The 15,197-nt window shown below is 45.8% G+C and overlaps 1 long non-coding RNA gene across 1 annotated transcript; it reads right to left on the reverse strand.

The window, feature by feature from the left end:
* Positions 1-729: 729 nt before the first annotated feature.
* On the reverse strand, positions 730-4,375 carry LOC125945974 (uncharacterized). Its single transcript, XR_007467282.1, has 3 exons — positions 3,810-4,375; positions 2,670-2,807; positions 730-864 (listed from the first exon to the last, which is right to left on the reverse strand). It is a non-coding gene; the product is annotated as an uncharacterized LOC125945974 (long non-coding RNA).
* Positions 4,376-15,197: the final 10,822 nt, after the last annotated feature.

The raw sequence follows: 15,197 nt of genomic DNA on the forward strand, positions 1-15,197 counted from the left end.
ATGTCAACTAGAATATCGGTTATCCCCGTTTGTTCTCAGATCCACACCGCTCTCTTGACTGTATATCTTATCACATGACTATATCTTATCAAAGAAAATAGTAAAACAGATGAAGTTCTCATTTTAACCGCGGAGCTGTTTCAGCCGGGCCTAATGTGTCCGTTGAATCCAAAAATGTGGGCCCATCCTGGCAGCAGTGCAGAAAAGGTCGAAGTGCAATGGCACATACACCTGTGAACTAGCGAAGCTGAGCCTGGATAAGTCTAGCTAAGAATGGTGGGGACTACCCAGCTAGCACAAAAGCGATAGAAAACTGCTTCCATACCGATTCGCCAAGACTAAATGAACGTCCGAAAGACGCACTAAAAAATCCGTGCAGTCCGTTTAGAAGGTGATAAACGGTCGTATATCGTTGCTAATGTCCGGCGGATATGACTATTGCAAGAAGTTCTAGAATCCTGCTTAAAGTAGTTTCGAAAAATCCTGTCTTGAAATGGGATTTTGTAAGACCATTAGAAGCATTTAAAAAATACAGATTGAATCCTGCTACAATCAGGATTTTGACATCCGTTTTTTTTTTCACCCTCCCCTCTAGCGCCCCCCTCGTCTCCCTTTCCTTCCCTCTCCCCATGCCCCTGCGGCGTTTCGCCGGCCGGCGGCATGCAGGTTTGCGCTTGTGCAATACACGAAACACATACAGCAATAACATTTTTTATTGCAAAAAGTAAACACGACTAGACAAGCTAGCAATCAACATTAAATATGAGTGCCTCCGGGTAACGTCCATTACAGGTATCGACCTTGATAAACCTGGTTTCGAACAGGCTGCTGGGCTGTAGCTCCTTAATTCAGCAGGTCTTCTTACTGCAAAAACATTAGGCATGTGTAAAACGTATATTAATTGAAGCACACTTTTCTTAGTGAACGTATAGTTTTTCAATGCATTGGCAATAAGCACTGCAATATATCTTGGCAATGGGCAGCACTACAATATATTGGTCCAAGCACACAGTTTTCGAGCATTCCACCTTTATTAACATGGTTCTAACATTAACCGATCACAAGTGAAATTCCCTTCTGTTTCCTTGAAGACACACTTTACATCTAACTGAAGGTGTTGCATGTACAATCGCCAACCAGTGTAAGTGTCGGCTATTTTGCTAGCTTTCAGGAGGCTGTTGTCTTGACTAGTTGGCGACTGGTAGATGACAGCAGCCTCCTAAACACGTGCGAAGTAGGTGCCAATTAGCATTCAAAGAAAGGAATAGATAATGCATTTCTGATAATGTTGTACGAGAAAAGAGGTAAGTGTGGCTCTGCAAAGGCACAGCTTCAGTGTGACCGCATTGTTACACCACCGCAATTTTATTTGCCACAGATGACATAGCCAACTCAGAAATGGCGCAGGCTTGAGCATATACCTAAACACCAGTCTATCAAACACATCGCATACTTCAAGTTGAGCAAATATATTGCGATTCCTTAAAAAATAAAAGACAGCAGACGAGTGCAACCTTAAGTAACAGCGACTATTTGCAGAACGGCTGCTTCAAGCATATACAGTAAGAACTTCAGTTGCTGTAATTAAACCCTTAAAATGTTGCACGCCTATGACTTGCCTGTTTGAAAACCTCCACACAATAACATTGCCAAGCACTTGTAAAGAATTTTTTTTACAAAAACAGTGAGTCATCCACACACAAGGTGGGAACATAAGCCGTAATTTTCCACCCAGTTTCACTAACTTTGACCTTGGTGACATAATTATAGTTACGCAATGGGTTAAAGGTTAAGCTCGTGCAGTTTATATATCAATTATGATCTAGAGTGCTTGCATATGCAATTTATTGCTTACACCGAAATGAGCCCACACACTAAAACCCACACATGCGCGCGGCGACGATTTCATCGCCGTTGCACTTTATACGGATTATCACGGCGACGACGACGGCGGCAAAAATGCGCTTGGAGTGCCCATATAATTTCTATCGCAATAAAAGAAAAAGAACCGCGGCGTAAATTTCTCTCTCTTAAATGGCATGGTCGCCGTTACGTCGTCGCGCCGTAACACGCGTGTTCGAGTCGATGTCTCAACGCTGCGGCTGCGACGCAGAGGAGCTACGACGGAGGCCCAGTCCCGCCAACGAAACTGCTCACAACCGGCCAACGCTCGCTTCAACGGCAGGAAAAGAAAGGAAGAGGGTTAAGCTGGCGCCGGGCCGGCGGCGGGCGCGCACGGAGACAGTCGAAGGTGGGGGAGCTACGAGGGAGTTGAGAGGGAGAGTGAGGGGAGCCACCGAAGCGACGGGGTCACCTCTGCTCAGCCAAATCCGCTTCCCTGACGCCCTCCTCCCTCACCTTTGACGTGTCCGCGCGCGCCCGGCGCCGCCGTGCTGGCGCCGCCCGCTCCCTACAGCATCGTTTTCTGCGAGCGCGTTGCTCGACGTGGGCAGTCTCGTGGCCCCTACTCGTCATCTGCTTGCGCGCCGTGATATCTAACGACTCCATTCGTACGTCGTGCTGTGGTGCACGAATACTTCAGAAATAAGTCTTTCCTTTAATTAGAACAATCTTTCGGGCTCCTTCGAGTTCGAATTATCGAGATACCACTGTATATGTATCACGCTGAAAATTTAATTCGTACGACTTTAATATGAAATAACAGTTACCTGGGTTCTTGGAGTTCAGGAGTTTCGTGGTGGCCCTTTGGGCGGCGGCGTTTTCGTCTGCCCATTTGGCACCTGTAGAGGGTACATGATCGGTGTCTTCACCCTCACGCGCCTTCTCTCTTGCACGTAGGTATGTGCCTGCATAGTAAGTTACAAAAAAACTCTTTATTGTTATGCTGATAAACTCGGAGTATCTATGTTTGTAATGTAACAGCAGTGCCTATTACAACTGTATATTGGAATTTTTCTTTTTTAACAGAATTTTGTTACTGCACAGACTTGCAAAAAGAAAACGCCAGTGCGACCTCAAAATTTATTTGTTGCATGACTGAAGCCAAAAAATGTTAGGTATCCTAAAAAAAGATGCTGTAAATAGCTACACTGTCAGGATTATGTTACAAAAAACAAGGCAACAGTGCACTACATGCAGGGTGTTTCATTTAACTTTAGCCAAACTTTAAAAATATGCAAGTGCCACGTACCAGGACAGAACCAAGGTAATGTTGGAGATACTCAGATTATTTTTTGCATTCCGCCTAGTTAGATAATTAGTTCTAATTAATTAACTTCTCAATTACTATACTTAGATCAAAAGTGTCAATGAGAAGATTGTAAAGCAACATGAGAAACCCCTGATACCGCTTTCTGTTTCTCAATATGAGCTACATAAAGTGTTTTTACAAGTGTGAAAGGTGCCTGCCAATACACGCAAACTGCCTCGAGCGGCCAGTCGTTCGGCAGTTTTGCGTGTATTCGCGGGCACCTTTCACGCTCGGAAAAACACACGAGTGATCTCGCACAAGAGCGTTGACGGAAGAACGCTGTGGCTACGCGAAGATCGTAGCACGTCTAATCATTCTGCGCCAAACGGGAATGTCATCGTCTTCCTAACGATCAATGGTCAACGAAACGTCGCAGAGGTAATTTTAGACAGCTTTGGCAAACCTGAATACGCATACAATAAAAGAAACGTACGCAGACGTAAACATGCCTCTTAAACAATATCAGAGATTGCAGTTAAAAATGAAGGCGCTTTCATTGAAAAACTTCATTACCGCCTAAAACTTCCACCTAAAACTCCCGCCTGAAAACCGTAAATAATTAAACACGACAGGTGTCAAAGTGGCCGTGACTACTTACGTGAGCAAAGAAGATGTGGAAGGCAGTCTGGCGCTCCGCAGTTCATGAACGAATACGCGTCAGGAACTTAACGGCTGGTCCTGACAAAAATAACGGTCAATGTAACGGCGGGTTCAAAAGTTACGCAATCTGGAGGGAAGCTGCGCGTAGAGCGCAGTCCGCTTGGCTGCTCAGACTGCGTCGGCGCAAGCGATGACGCCGATGAGCCGTCGCGCCACTCCTCGCTTTGTCAGGTAGCCGCTATGACACGTCACGGCGCTGCATCCTCTTGCGACACACGCTGCTGCAATGCAGAAAAATACTCAGTGTGGCTTCGTACTCGGTACCTGAAGCACAGAAATGCTAGCTAATTTAACTAAGAAAATACAAAATGCGGCTGCTACCATAATACTAGCGCCACCTTACAAAGATAATTTGAAATAACAAAAGTCGAACTTTTTAATGCCTCATTCTTGGCACTTTGCGGTAGGTAGGTAGGTTCCTAACTCGCTTTATAATACAAACAAGTGATGTGCAACCTATAATGGAATCGAACTTCTGCCGTGGGTCACAGCAGCCGGTTCTCTAGCAACTAGACTACGGTGTCTTTTTCTTCCTTTCGCTCAAAGTAAAACAGGTTAACCAAACAGACAAAACGAAAACTGCGACAAACAATATCAAAACATTTTACAGTTTGAACCGTCAGTCCAACTTGGCTGACATTGTCATTTAACATTCTCTGAGCGTTGTCAAGGGATCTACCCTCGACAGCCACTCAGGAACACAGCAATCATGCGTTCTAAATTTTCCTTCACAGAAAAATGGCAATATTCGCCAGGAGGGACAGATCGCGTTGAAGTGTATCGAGGACTGTTCAACAATGTCCTCGCGTCGATGACAAAATCAACGTCAAAGTGGTGCTTAGTTTCCGGAGAAGTTCAGAAACTGGGACAAGCGGAATTCGGTGACTTGTAACCCATCATAGCCATCCTTGAAATTCCACACATTTACGTGGACAAAGACTTGCCTGATTTTCTGCAGATGATGATGCATAGTCCGAAGAACCTCCATTTTCGATGCCCGCGCTCATAGGAGGGTCGTTTTGTGGAACAAAATATTATCTAGAAATATCTTGCGTGTGTGCTTCTGCATTTTCTCCTTTCAAGGCAAGGTCACTTTCGTGAAAACTGTCCTCGGATTGAGCATCCTCATGTGGCGAGGATACTTCACTAGAAGCATGGTTACTACTTTCATTAACCTACCATGATACTTATTGGACGGTACTCGTGGCAACAGGACTGGCAGATATCGGTTCGTCATTAACTCTACGCCTCTTCTGACGGTCTGAAAGGTCAGCGTAACTTTTCTTCTTTATTGTGGACTTCATTATGAGCATAAAGAGCAAGCAGCTGCCCCTTCAGTGCTCACTCACCACAATGCAAACACCCGCGCCAGGGTTGATTGCACTCTCTTCTAACAGGGCGAAGCAAAAACAAAAACCAATGTCCGTTTTTCCCGCCAAAAAGCGGAAGAAAACAACAACAAAAAAATCAATAATTGTAGGCCGCTAGAACAAGCGATTTTAAACGTCTTCTAAAATCCGCCTTATAGAAAGTTTCCATCCCAATTGAATCCTTCTCGATGTTGACTTCTTCAATCTAGATTTTTGACGGTCAAGGCGAAATATCCATGAATAAGAATGATTATATCTCTTTTGTGCTAGCTGGGTAATTGCCTATCGATAGGCAAATTATATCCAATCAATAGCTAGTCGATAATCGATCAATATTCAATGAATTCCCGAAAATGCTGGGGATGACTTCGTAGTGCCTAGCCTAGCCCAAATACGTGGTCAATACCTTACGATAGTCAATCGACAGCCAATCAATAGCTAATCAATAATGGATCAATAATCAATAAATTCGGATAACTTGGTAGTGCTTAGCCTATCCCAAATACGCGGCAAATATCTTGCAATAGACAATCGATAGACAATCAATAGCTAATCGATAATCAATCAATAATAAATAAATTCCGGGAAATTCTGAGGATGACTTGGTAGTGCTTAGTCTAGCCCAAAAGCCAGGACTAGCTTGGTGCCCATCATCTGCGCTGTCTCTTTAGCATTGCGCCGCTAGTGCAAGCTACGCTAATTTTTTTTCCTTATCCGCAAAAACGAACATTGTTTCCGCGTAAGGAAAAATAAATTATACAAAGAACCACTCCTCAAACCATTTTCATGTTACCGCTTTTATGATCGCACTATTACCAGTGTCGATACTATGGCATTATTTTAGCGCTAAGGCCAGTTACTTTTGTGCTTCAATGCATAAAACAGCGTTTTCCTCAAAAAGTTAACTGGAACGCCCATGCATTTCGTCGGACACTTTGAAAATGAATATCTCGAAACTGGTTCAGTCCTGAGAATTTGTTCCAAGTGGATACGCATTGCGAACTCAGCGGCTATAATTCGTAGATTGAAAGATGTGCCGTAAAAGCATTATTTAAAAAGTTAATTCGCGTAATTATGTTAAATATTCAATTAGGCGTTTTGACCATCCATTAGGCCATCCATGTCAGAATTAGCTTGGAACTACATAAAACAATTAGCCTCTTTAGAGCGTCGTCGCATTAATGCCAACACTAGAAATCCTGAGATATGGTCAATTCCATACTTCAGAACACTTTATAACCATCAGTCGTTAATACATTACCTATCATTCACTTTGTACAGATACAAAAATGGCGGTAATCTCAGTAAGAAAGAACTCAGCTGACACTTTGGTCGCTTGTAATGTGTCTGATGGGATTATTATTCTGCCTTTGTGTATGGTTCTGAGTACATAATGTAAATGCTGTTTCATTTTCTTAGCAAATGTTTTCTTAGCAAAAAAAAAGAATTTTTTTCTTACAGGCCGGGCCTGGTCATGCACACGCGGGCCCTAGCTAAGCTTAGTAATGAACGCCCGGGCCCGGGTCGGGCCCGGGCTTGGAACCACGGGCCCGGGCTTGGAACCACGGGCCCGGGCTTGGAACCACGGGCCCGGGGCGGGCCCGGGCTGGTCTCGATCATGTACGCCCGGGCCGCGATCGGGCTTTGTATTACGGGCCCGGGCTGGGCTCGGGCCTCGTAAAGCAGGCCCGGGCCGGGCTCGGGCCGAAAAATCAGGCCCGTGCAGTGCTCTAGTCTGTACTGCCTGTGTGCTTTTACAAGGCGCTTTGTACATTGTCGAGTTTATTATTCTTCCTGCCTTCTCACATGACGTCTTCCTTGGGTGGGACTTCTTGTACCGTCATGATACCGTCATCGACTGCGCACGAGCTGAAGTTGAGTTTTCACCGCTTTGTGAAGCACCATCCCACGACGCTCTTGATCAGGCGCCTAAACTGCTTCTTTTGCCCTTTTCCCAGTCGCCTGCAGTGCCGTCACCGATGCTACTGTCTTCTTTACACCATCTGAAATCTTTATGAGTCGCAAAGATGTTCCACTGCCTTTTGCAACGCTTGACATCACCACCGGCATCAGCAATATTTTTCTGTACAATGCACTTTCTGCATCGGTTACCTTGCTTGCCAGCGAATGTCTCGGCCACGTGGAACAGCTTGACTCTTCGTTCTTTCTTACCGTGCCAGACGAATCTTTCCATTGTGACTCCAACAAACTCACTCTTGAAGAATTCAACTCTTGAAGAATCGTCGAGTGACATGTTCTCCAGTTCCATCGCCACTACACTAACCCCTGCCGAATACTCCGAGCTCCTTCAGCTTCTACACCACTTTAGAAATTCCTTCGATGTTTCTCAGCCGCAACTGGGCCGAACATCGGAAGTGGAGCACTACCTTGACATCGGCTTACACCAGCCGTTGCGTCAACGACCGTACCGCGTCTCTGCCGACAAGCGTCGTGTGATTAACGACCAAGTGGACGATATGCTACGCCGTGGCGTTATTCAACCATCCCACAGTCCCTGGGCATCTCCTGTCCTTCTCGTTCGCAAGAAGAGCGGGTCTATTCGCTTTTCCGTTGACTTCCGTCGATTAATAAGGTCACACGCAAGGACGTCTATTCTTTACCGCGCATCGACGACGCAATTGGCAGCCTTCAGGGCGCAGAATTCTTTTCGTCCCTAGACTTGCGTTCTGGCTACTGCCAGGTTCGTATGACTGAAGCCGATCGCGAGAAAACGGCATTTATTAGACTTGGTGGCCTATACGAATTCAACGTGATGACCTTTGGACTTTTCAAGGCGCCTGCATCACTTGAACGACTCATGTGCAATACGCTGCGTGGACTCAAGTGACCTATGTTTCTTTGTTACCTCGACGATGTCGTGGTTTTCTCGCCTCATTTTCCGACCCACCTTAGACCCGCCTTAGACATGTTTTGACGTGTCTCACCAATGCTGGCCTACAGCTCTACGTCAAAAAGCGCCGCTTAGCCACGCGGGAGCTGACCATCTTAGGCCACACCGTGTCCAAGCATAACGTTCTACAGGACCCTGCGAAACTTCGTGCAGTCGCTGAGTTCCCGAAGCCTACTAAGGTCAAAAAACTTCCGGCGCTTCGTTCGCAATTTCGCATCGATCATGTCGCCCATGACCCAGCTCCTACGCGGTGGCGCAGACCTCTCCTCCTCGTCTCCTGCATGCGACGCCGCATTTGCTACACTGAACAAGGGTGGTTACTTGGGCAAGTTGGTAATTCATGGTAAAAACGACGTACAGCGTGAAGGACAAGGACTGAGAGAGACCACAAACACTGCGCTGACTTCCAACAATATTTTACTGCCGTTGCCACATCATGTGTATATATACAAGAGTGGACATGCGCAGAAAATGAAAGGCGGTCACAAAAAATGGTTCCCTATCAACAAGTCATTGGTACTTAGTATATGGTCACGTGAAAAAACGCTGCGTCGTCTTCTTACCTCTCCACCCATTCTTCGCCATTTGGACCCCACAGCTGCAACTGAGGTACATACAGACGCGAGCAGGGTCGGTCTTGGCGCGGTCCTCGCGCAACGAAAGCCCGGCTACTCCGAAAACGTGGTCGCCTATGCGAGTCGCACGCAGACAAAAGCAGAGGCCAATTACAGCGTGACTGAAAAAGAGTGCGTGGCTCTAGTATGGGCGCTTGGAAAGTTCCGCCCATATTTATAAGGCCACCTATTTGGTCTATAGTAACGGATCACCACGCGCTTTGTTGGCTCGCCACGCTGAAAGGTTCATCTGGCCGCTTAGCACTCTGGGCACTCCAAATCCAGGAGTACGATATTCGAGTCGTCTATCACTGCGAGCGCAAGCACACTGACGCAGACGCCCTGTCCCGTTCACCTCTACCTCCGGACTCGGCCTGCGGAACCACTTGCGCTTACCCTCTGTCATCTCTTGATCTTGACTCGATTGGCACCGAACAACGCCGTGACCCGTGGATCGCTTCTTTTTTCGCCTATCTTTCTGGATCATCGACCACCCCTGTATCCCGATCCCTCCGACGACAAGCTGTTCATTTAGCCATTCGTGATCAGCTGCTCCACTGACGCAACTACGCTCCCGAAAGCCGTAGATGGCTACTAGTCATTCCCCACAGCTTAAGATCCCAAATCTGTGCTTCTTTTCATGACGATCCGCAATGTGGCCACGCCGGAATATTTAAGACTTACGAACGTTTTCGACATCGCTACTACTGGCGTGGAATGTACACTTTTGTACGAAAGTTTGTTCAGTGCTGCCCTGACTATCAACGTCGCCAATTACCACCTTTACACGTGTCTGGTGCCTTGCATCCGCTTCCGTGTCCTGCCAACTTCGATCGCGTAGGCATTGACCTCTACGTCCGGCTTCACATGACACCGGATGGGAATCGGTGGATCATAGTTTCTGTGGACCATATGACACGCTACGCCGAAATTGCTGGTTTACCGAATGCTAAAGCGCGGGATATAGCCTCTTTCGTACAACATCGCTTCATCCTTCGACATGGCCGACCTCGAGAACTCCTCAGTGATAGAGGTCGCGCCTTCCTCTCCGAAGTCGCCGAAGATCTGCTTTCGGAATGCCACATTATTCATCGAATGAGCACGGCATACCATGCGGAAACTAACGGGCTCACAGAACGGTTTAACCGCACTCTCGGTGATATGCTCGCGATGTACGTGGCATCTTATCATGGGAACTGGGACCGCGCACTTCCTTTTGTAACATTCGCATACACACCGCGATACAAGCTACTATTGATTTTCACTTTCTTCCTCCTATATGGATGGGAGCCATTGCATACCATCGACGCTCTCCTTGCATACCGTCCTGACGCTTCTGAGCGCCCACTTGTGTACGAAGCTGCCCGACAAGCCGAAGAATGCCGCCAGCTGGCGCGCACCTTTACGTAACAAGAACAAAAGCGCCAGAAGGAAGCCCCAGGGTCTCTTGTATGGCTGGCTGTTCCTTGCCAAACTGCTGGCCTTTCCTCGAAACTCGTTCCAAAGTACGAAGGGCCCTACCACGTCTTGGAGCGAACGGCCGCAGGGAATTTTCTCATCGAGCCACTTTCTCCGTCTGACGACATGCGCCGGCGTGGACGTGACATCCTTCACATGGTGCGTCTCAAGCCCTACCATGACCCTCTGCTCCAACCTCTTAGGTCGCCAGTATGGCTCTTTTTCTGCAGGGGCGATTGTGAAAAAGAAGACACGTCTCCGTAAAGCGGCATCGCCAACACTCGGCCCGCTCTGCTCGCGCCGCTGGTCGTTGGTGTCCTTGCAGATGGTGCCCCACGCTGCCGCGCCGTTCCTCGAACTCGTGGCGTCCTTGAAGGACACCGCCAATATACCTCTTCTCAAAACAAATATTTCTTTTTATAGTGGTGTTGCTGCGTGTCTGCTCAAAATTCACTGTGATGAAGGGGCCCAATTACCATGACATTCATCAATGACTTCCATCTGTGGTCTGTTACCACATTGCTGCAGTGCAAACACTGTTTTCGTGACTATTTTTTGGCGCTTCTTGCACGTTTTCACTATGTGGCAGCTTTAATGTGCCACTGCTATAACTTAACACAAAGCTTATTTTGTAGTGTCAAGGTCGTGACCCACAACAGTGTCCGCATCACGGAGCAGCAACCCGTGGCTTTGGCTGCAGCAGCATGGCGTGTGATCTGCCCACTGTACACAAGACGTTTTGTAGCCGTCTTGGACCAGCCAAAATGAACTAGGACGTCTACAACTATTCAGGACGGCTACAAGACGTCTTTATATGTACGTATTGAAGACGTCTTGCGAAGGATGGCTTGACGGCATCTTGTTAAGCTTAATTAACAGCTTAAGCTGTTAATTATTCATTAGGCTAACTAATTTAGTTGTATGTTTCCTTCGTGTAGAACACACAAAAGAAATGAGTGGTTTAACAAGCCAACAATATTTAATATAGACAACCGTGGAATACAGAAGGAAAGTGCAGCATTAAATATAGAAGCATTTATAAATGTTGTGGCAACAAACAAAAATCAACAAACCGCAATGAAAATAAATCTAGCTGATCAGGCCATTAAAGAATAAACGTTTAATACTGCGAAGGGCGCGAAGAACCAGAAGCGCACGTGCTGTCTTCTCGCGGATCTGTTGCCTTTCGCGCTGTTCGCGACACGGAACTAGAGTTTCATGAGGGAAAGTGTCATATTGTCAAAGTTAGTCAGGAGCCCTTCTGTACGAGTACGACGTTCCTGCTGCCCATAGCCTTGCGGCGTTATAGGCAAGAGGAAATAAATGAATAAATAAAACATTTTCCGCAAGTGGTATCCGCTTATTTCATTTCCTTTAATGATTTTAATGACGTCAAAATGAATTGTTGCGCTAGTTTGTTACGACTTGAAAACGGCACCACACAACATGAAGTACGGGGAACATCAAGGCGATCACAAGGCTCAATAATAACCGAAAGTTTGTTTCTGGATCACGTAGAATAAATGCTCGCTGACAAGCAATGAGCAGTATTGAGACCATCGGCACAAGACTACAAAAAAGAAGAAAAAAAGTAAAGCGAGAAACTAATCTGCTCGTCCATAGTCTATCTCCTTAGGAGGCACACACCCTTCTCTGACTCGATTGGCTGGATTCATATCGGTGTGCTGTTGAGTTTCTCATCAGATTATTGAGCGATAGAGGTACAGATTTGAGACTTTGAAGGGTCTTTGCTGTCCATGTTCGCTCACCACCATCTGCACCCTCATCACTAAGACCTCTCTCCCTCTCTCTTTACTCTCGTCAACCTTCCCCGATGTTGAGTAGCTGGTGAGAACTTTGGTTCAGGCGGACCTCTCAGCTTTTCTATAATACATACACACACCACACACACACACACACACACACACACACACACACACACACACACACACACACACATATATATATATATATATATATATATATATATATATATATATACATATATATATATATGTAGGGTGTTTCAGGGAATACTTTCAAAAATTCTTAAATGTTGCCTGTGGCAGATAGCACAATTCTAGTTCATGAGCTGGTCTACTCGAAGAGGCGGACATTATTTGCGCAAGAAATTGAAATACATAATCGACTGATTAACGAAAATGCACTAATTAAGTTTTTAACTAATTACCTGATGGCCCATATTGCAATTTACAAATTGTAGCCGTGGAGTTCGCAAGGCGGATCCACTTGCAACGAATTTTCGGGATGACACCAGTTTCAAGATATTAATTTCCGAACTTTGCGGAGAAATGCATTGGCGTTCCAGTTAGTTTCTTAACAAAATGTCGCTTTATGCATTCAAGCACAAAATTAACTGGAACGCCAATGCATTTCTCCGCAAAGTTCTGGAATTATTATCTCGAAACGTGTGTCATCCTGAGAATTCATTCCAAGTGGATCCACCTTGTGTACTCCACGCCTATAAATTGTTAATTGCAATATGGGTCATCAGGTAATCAGTTATAAACTTAATTAGTGAATGTTTGTTGATTAGTTGATAATGCATTTCAATTTTTTGTGCAAATAGCGTCCACCTCTTCGAGTAGACCAGCTTATTAACTAGAATTGGGATATCTGCCACAGGCAACATTAAATAAATTTTGAAAGTGTTAGCTGAAACGCCCTGTATATATACAGACATACATAGCAGACAGAATGAAACTAAGGGATCCGATCTTTATTACTCATATCATGAGAAACCAAAAAACAAGGACAGCAAGACAGCACAGGGGAAATTAACTGCCAGTCCTTAACTGAATTGCAGAAATTATAAATACATGTAAATCCACTTTCATTACACGAGAGCTCATCTCACGATGACTGTCAAGAGTAATTCGAATTCCATTGGAGCAATGTAGTGAAAGACCCGTATTCCTGATGTGACGTTTGTTAACACGTGTAGTGGTAATTGTGAGACTTTCGTAGCTCCGACTATATGCCACATATTCCGATATCGTCCCACTTTGCTATAACACTCACTTGTCGATGTCACCAATGAGCACCAAGGCATGACGACGACTGTAAGACACCGATGCAGTGACGACATAACGAAAATGGCATGTTATCCATGGAACTACCAAGGCGTATAACTACGACGGCGTGCTGACAAGAAGATGTTGATTATTAAATTATGGCTATGGTATAGGTCGGCAACATGACGACGACGACATGAGGACAACGAGGTGACGATGACTGTACGAAGAAGATGGCATAACGACGACGGTATGACGCCAGCCAGATGAAGAAGCGAGGATAACGACGATGCAGCAATCAAGACGGCATGACGACAACTTCATGACGAGAGTCGCACGTTGAAGTTAGAATGACGACGATGGAAACAACCGCAATGGCATCACCACGACGGTATTACAAAGAATCTATGACGACTGTATGGCGGCGATGGCGGGGTAACAGAACGAGGACGTTGGGATGAAGACGAGTGCATGGTGACATTAGCATAGTGCTGACTATATCGTGAAACCTTTATCATGACTTAGGCGCTGCGGTGATAAAATGACCCGAGTGGAATCACGAAGCTGGTGTGACGACGTTGGCGCGACCACGACAGTGTGGTGACGCTGGTCTGGCAATGGATGGAAGACAGCGACCGTCTGACGATTGCTGCACAAGGGCGGCATCGTGACGACTGAATGGCGAAAGTATGATTACGATAGACTGACGGAGAAAGATGTTCACGTCTATTCAAGAACGAAGGCAGTATGATGACAATGGGATGACGTTACTGCAGAGGTAATAATAATAAATTGACACCGTGGCAATGGCGGTCCGACGACAGCTGTGTGACGACGATGGCGTGGTGACGACGATGTGACCATGTCATTTCGCAAAGAAATAAGCATGGCTTTTACAATAAGAGGTTATAGCTATAGCGTAGTCATCATCATCAGCCTATATTTATGTCCACTGCAGGAAGAAGGCCTCTACCTGCGATCTCGAATTACCCCTGTCTTGCGCTAGCTAATTCCAAATTGCGTCTGCAAGTTTCCGAACTTCATCACGCCACCTAGCCGTCCTCGACTGCACTTCCCTTCTCTTGGTATCCATTCTGTAACACTAATGGTGCACCGGTCATTCATACTACGCATTACATGACTCGTCCAGCTCCATTTGCGCCTCGTAATATCAACTAGAATATCCGCTAGCCCCGTTTGCTATCCGATCCACACCGCTCTCTTCCTGTCTCTTAGCTTTAGGCCTAACGTAGTGTATATATATATATATATATATATATATATATATACCAGAAGCAAAAATAATTTCAAATGGCACTTCATGTCAGCGTCAGCAGTAAAAGGCCCTAGCGGTAGAGCAAGTCTATAACCCATATTGTGAAAATGCAAAAAAACAACTTCTAACGAACGAAGCCTTTTATTGGCATACACCGCACACAATGTCTACTGAGTGCGATGACCTACATGCTGGCGTAGATTTCGAAACACAATCTGTGGCTGATGCTGTACACTTCACGGAAGTCACTAAATGAACTTTAAATAAACATGGTTATACTACTTAGGAAGGCTGAGTAGGTCACTTGTAATCGACTTATAAACCAGTCGGTGACCAATGCTTGCGTTTGAGATGAACACCTCTGGCACCTTAGCTAGGCGCCCTACCTAACAGGCCGTGGCCATTCATAGCCTGCCGTTTGAGGTAAAAAGGGCGAATTACTACATAACAGATGCTCAGAGTGCCTTTGTATATGAGCAGTCGAAGGGCACGAAATGTCCGATGCAGGTAGTTCCTTGTACACAACACAAATAAGAAACACATAAAAAACCAATGTTATTACTAGCAAAGACGTAGACAGCCAAATGCTCCTATAACCTAGGATACACATGTCAAATTTCACGTGGGCGGTGAGATATAGTGGCCGATTCTGCCGCAAAAGG

The sequence above is a fragment of the Dermacentor silvarum genome, chromosome 5, assembly GCF_013339745.2.
Source record: "Dermacentor silvarum isolate Dsil-2018 chromosome 5, BIME_Dsil_1.4, whole genome shotgun sequence".
In the NCBI taxonomy this organism is placed as follows: Eukaryota; Metazoa; Arthropoda; class Arachnida; order Ixodida; family Ixodidae; genus Dermacentor; species Dermacentor silvarum.